The sequence below is a fragment of the Penaeus chinensis genome, chromosome 36 (genome assembly GCF_019202785.1).
Source record: "Penaeus chinensis breed Huanghai No. 1 chromosome 36, ASM1920278v2, whole genome shotgun sequence".
NCBI classification, from domain to species: Eukaryota; Metazoa; Arthropoda; class Malacostraca; order Decapoda; family Penaeidae; genus Penaeus; species Penaeus chinensis.
This window is the reverse complement of record NC_061854.1, coordinates 29,118,867-29,123,866: the sequence shown is the minus strand read 5'-3', so window position 1 is coordinate 29,123,866 and position 5,000 is coordinate 29,118,867. Positions and strand designations below refer to the sequence as shown.

Genomic DNA, 5,000 nt, shown 5'->3' with positions numbered 1-5,000 from the left:
GGAAAGGGAGAGAGAGAGGGAGAGGGAGAGGGAGAGGGAGAGGGAGAGGGAGAGGGAGAGGGAGAGGGAGAGGGAGAGAGAGAGAGAGAGAGTACAGATAGTGAGGAACCGGTTGATGGCACTGAGAGAAAACAATAATATTAACTTCGGTTATCAAGCCAAAAAATAAACAAACAAACTTTTGTAGTATCTGAAATAAAAACTGAAGATATTTTGCCTCCGCATGGATTTACGTCTGTACTTGTGTATGTCCATTTACATGTCGACGCATCCATTAAGGCAGTAAACACCGGCCGTTAAGCGTGTCTCTGATAGTCTGCCCTAAAAAACCGCTCCGTTTTCTGTGGTCCGTCACCCGTGGCGGCCATGATCACGGAGACTTCGGAATGTCGTCGTAAAAATGTTTTTAACGGCTGCCTCGCCCGAGATTGTTCCGAGTTAGGTATTATTGCCATCATTAACTTAATGAGGTGAAGAATAGAGGCAGTATTGAGGCGGAAAGATTTATAAGTCTGGAAGAGTTTGGGAGTTTTGTCGGGTGATGATGAAGTTATGAGCGGAGGAACTTCTAAAAAAAAAAGGGAAAAAAAATGAAAGTAAGAAAAAGAAGTGAAAAAATAAATGGTGAATTCGTACTTTCCCTTATTTTCTTTTCGAATGTTTATGGTTCTGTTATTTATGTTGCAGGAAAAAGTCATATAAAACAAGTGACTAACTGCAAGGGTGATATTGCCTAATGAAAGACACAGTTTTATAAATGTTGCATTTCTTGTGTATTACAACACACACACACACACACACACACACACACACACACACACACACATACACACACACATACACACACACACACACACACACACACACACACACACACACACACACACACACACACACACACACACACACACACACACACACACACACACACACACACACATACACACACACACACATACACACACACACACACACACACACACACACACACACACACACACACACACACACACACACACACACACACACACACAACACACACACACACACACACACACACACACATATACACATACATATACACACACATATACGCACACATATACACACACACACACACACACACACACACATTCACCCCCCCCCCCTTCTTCATCCACTTTTCCCCCTTATTTAAAGCGAGTCTAACACCCTCATTTGCATATTCTCACAAATAGCGCCGACGATGGGCCATCATCCCCACGTAACATAATAATGAACGGCTGAGACGATAAGGATAAGTCCGATATGCGAAGCTGAGCCTCGCCCGGGCTATGCCCATGAGGGGAGCCCGGCCTGTGTCGACTAATGCCGACTCGCTAACGTGTGCCGGCTGGTGCTGACTCGGCGGTTGTCTTTCCCCGCCGTGGTGCCCAGCCACAGCAGTAACCTCCAGGCGACAATTGCAACTTCTCGCGCCTGGGCGGGGCGCGAACCGCCGACCAAGGCTGACACGAGGGAAGGGGAAATGGGCTGTATATTTGCGTATTTTTGGCCACTTAGCGAAACGGGTCACGTGATGCATCGTCGCCAGCGAGGACGAGGGGGGGGGGGGGCTTCAGGATCGGAGATTGGGGGGGGGGGAGGTGTGAATATGTGTAAATATGTAAATATGTGTATGTGTGTAAGTGTAAATGTGTGTGTGTGTGTGTGTGTGTGTGTGTGTGTGTGTGTGTGTGTGTGTGTGTGTGTGTGTGTACATATACATATACAATGAATGAATTAATGTATATAAACGTGCATACACACACACGCACGCACACACGCACACACACACACACACACACACATACACACACACACACACACACACACACACACACACACACACACATAAATATACACATATATACATACAAGTGTATATATACGTGTATATATAATGTTTATCGCGGTTATCATATGCAATTGCCGTTTGCCATGTTACCCTCACCTTACCACTCGTGACGTGCGACCCATGCTAACGAAAGCAAGAAGCATAAATAGAGGGGAAGGCGTTTCTTGACTTATTGCTTTGATCTTGCAAGGCAGCGCTCTCTGGATTATCATTCTGCTCGTTTGGTGATATCCATTGCAAATCTGATTATTTATGGACGAGGGAAATAAATCGGGAATAAATTCATATGTGAAATGGAATTTACTATGACTATATGAATTGCTGGTGAGAGTTTTTTAGTTTTTGTTTGGCCTTAGTTATAAGATTTTTATTTTCTTCGCTGGAAATATAGAGTGACATTGTGTGTATCAATTCTTATTTATAGACAGACACACGCAGGCACACACGCAGGCGTACACGCAAGCGTACACGCAAGCGCGCACACACACACATACACACACACATACACACACACATACACACACACACATACACACACACATACACACACACACACACACACACACACACACACACACACACACACACACACACACACACGTGTATTTACATAATTATATATATATATATATATGTGTGTGTGTGTGTGTGTGTGTGTGTGTGTGTGTGTGTGTGTGTGTGTGTGTGTGTGTGTGTTTTGGTTTGTTTTCCCAACGAAAGCATTTCAGTTCTGCGTCGCCCCCTTCATTGGACACACTCGTTTCTATACAACCACTCCATTCCAAGACGTTCGTAAGTTTTCTAGAATTTCTTAGTGCTGGGGATCACTTCTTTGCTCAGCGTTCTGGTCCCGAGTGTCGGAAAGCTGCGCCCATTTCAGACATTACAACAAGCACGATTAAATCTCCATTGACATAATAAAGCGGTTGGCTTATCAAAGGATTATGATGACGAGAAGTTTAGAGTTCATATTGCTTCTCTCTTGATCTCTCTGCGTCTGTCTGTCTGCTTTTGTTGTTATTTTTGTTATTATTATTTTCCTTATTATTATTGTTGCTGTTTTTATTGTTTATTATTATTGTTGTTTTTGTTATTGTTTAATATTATTGTTGTTATTGTTATTATTATTTTCAATTATTTTATTATTATTATTGTTATTATTATGATGATGATGACGGTGATGATAATAATGATGATAATGATAATGATAATGGTGATGATGATGGTGATGATGGTGATGGTGATGATGATGATGGTGATGATGGCGATGATGATGATGGTGATGATGGCGATGATGATGATGGTGATGATGGCGATGATGATGGTGATGGTGATTATGATGATGGTGATGATGAAGATGATAATGATGACGATGGGGATGATGGCGATGATATTGATGATGGTGATATTAGTGATGATGGTGATATTGATGGTGATGATGATGACAGTCATTATAATTATTATCATTACTATTATATACACATTAAATGTTCACGGAGCCTTCGCTTATCACGATTCAGAGGGAACCCGAGCGCACCTCCATTCCGGCCCATTCGTTTCACGCATTTCCCCTGACTCGGCACCACGTGAAAGCGCTTCGCAGCCTGAATCTTAATCAAAACAATAGTTTCTCTATAGATTTCTACATTCCTTGGGAAATGATGTCCGCGGGATATGCAAAACGGGAAGGGAATGAAGGAGAGAGAGATATTGAGAGAGGGACGGAGGTGGACAAAGACTCGTGTGTTATGTTTGTTGTCATTGGGTCATGTGCGCGTACTAGCCGTGCATATATCGCAGTTGTTTAGCAAGGTTTAAAAGCTAGTGTGATGAGAAACTTGTTCTTTTACTGTACGTTCTCTCTTTGCATTTGTTTGAGCTTTGTCACATGACGAGGCGGAGGAATTCAGTAGCTGTTGGTATGTTTTTTTGTTGTTTTTTTCTCGCGATATTTCAGTTTTATTTGTATATGTTTATCGTTTACGTTCGGTCACGGGTGTCAATTCATAGTCATAGCACCTTAGATAAATAAACAGGCTTGGTTTCCTACTGAACTTTCCCATCGACGTCCCCGAACACACATCAAGCATCCCGTGATCGAACGCGGCCTCGGTATCAGCATCAATTAAGTCTCATACGTGTGCAATGTCGGCCACCCCTTAATACCTGCTTGCAAGAGGGAGAGAGTCGTCGAGAGCTGAATGCCATGCCGGTGAAAAAGTACTTGGATCACAAAAAAAAAGAAAGAAAAAAAAAAAACGCGTCTCTGACTGGAGCTAAAAATGTTTACGTTTCAAGCAACAACGTTATTCTCAGTTCACTCGCACTTCGAAAACGGGTTTGGGGCCCGTCATGTAAAACTCGGGTGTTGGGGAAGGGGTCTGTTCTTCTTTAAAGTAAGCTTCTGAATCTAGTATGAGAGGTAAGCTTAATGAAGATAGTCTGTTTGTTTGTGTGTGGATTTTGACGAGCAGCCTTGTCTGAGCGGTCTTGACTCAGCTTGCTGCAGTGAAAAGAGAGAGAGAAAGAACATTTTAATTCTGGGGATCGGGAACTGGAGCCGACTGTCACTCCATCGTAAAAGGGCTTTGTTATTATTATACATAACAGAGGTAGGTAGATAAATAGACAGAAAGATGGATAATTAAATAGATAGATGCATAAGCAATCTGTCTTTTCCTCGCTCACTAAGCACATTCCTAAATTCCAATTCGTCATCATCTATTCTGCTAGGGATTACATTTCCTCTTAAAGATACGAGGGATCAACTACCATGCTCGAAATAATGCAGATCTAATCATCAGTTGCAGATAAGATCACAATAATAATGAATAAATGGATGACTGGATGACTGGATGTTCGTCTCTTTTTCTCTCTTGGTTTCCCTGTCCTTTTTCTTTCTCTCTCTTTATTTATCTCTCTCTTTTTCTCACGGATCTACGTGTATGCGTGCGTGCGTGAATGTCTGTGTGTGTGTGCCCCTAAGTCACACTCAGACACGTCTTTGCACGTCCCCGCGAGTCCTAGCGGAGGGGCGCGCCGGGGGTCAGGAAGGCCCGCCAGGACCCGCCCCCGCCCCCCCGCCAGACCAACACGGGCGCCCTTTCCCCGTTACCTGAGAACC

The 5,000-nt window shown here is 43.2% G+C and overlaps 1 protein-coding gene across 2 annotated transcripts in view; it reads left to right on the top strand.

The window, feature by feature from the left end:
• LOC125045047 overlaps window positions 1-5,000 on the top strand; it is a 170,224-nt gene that overhangs the window by 140,230 nt on the left and 24,994 nt on the right. The window lies entirely within an intron of this gene.